The sequence below is a fragment of the Lipotes vexillifer genome, unplaced genomic scaffold, assembly GCF_000442215.2.
Source record: "Lipotes vexillifer unplaced genomic scaffold, Lipotes_vexillifer_v1.1 scaffold524, whole genome shotgun sequence".
In the NCBI taxonomy this organism is placed as follows: Eukaryota; Metazoa; Chordata; class Mammalia; order Artiodactyla; family Lipotidae; genus Lipotes; species Lipotes vexillifer.
The window spans coordinates 434644-435383 of NW_006774722.1; positions in this window are offsets into that span (position 1 = coordinate 434644).

A 740-nucleotide genomic window follows, 5' to 3' on the forward strand; every position below is an offset into this window, starting at 1 on the left:
TGTGGAGCACAGGCTCTGGATGCGCAGGCTCAGCGGCCATGGCTCACGGGCCCAGCGGCTCTGCGGCATGTGGGATCTTCCCGGACCGGGGCACGAACCCATGTCCCCTGCGTCGGCAGGCGGACTCTCAACCACTGCGCCACCAGGGAAGCCCTAGCCGCAGTTTTGTTACTCTTTTTTTACAAGCTAGTGGCTGGCTATGGTTGAAAATGACCACAAAATAGTGAGTCTTAAGTCATGAGCCTTTTAGAGTGTTCTTTTCCAAGACTGGGCCTTGTCACATCAGCAAGGGGATAGTTTTTCTAATTGGCAAATTTAAAACATTTGCTTAAGTCCAGGGTTGGACTTGGGGCTGCCAGAAACCAGGAGTAAAGTAAGCTCCTTGCTGGGAGACAGGCTCAGTTCTCTGTTGGCCTAGAACCCAGAACATAAAAGTCTGCTGTATTTTTTCTAATGATGAACCTGTAAATATTTGTTGAAGTCATTAAACTTAAGATACTTGTTCTCATGTTTCCTAAAAGGTATGTGAAGTCTGAGGAACTCTCCAACTTCAACATCCTCATCCCTGCAGGCACCAGTACTGTATGTTGCATACAGTAGGTGCTCAATAGGTAGCCATAAATTTGATGGCATCTTCTAGTTTGGAAAGATACAAGTGTAATCTTGACTGTGCTTTAATAAGTGCCAAGTCATACTGCCATTAAAAATTTACACCCAGTTAAAAATAGAGTTCCTGCTTT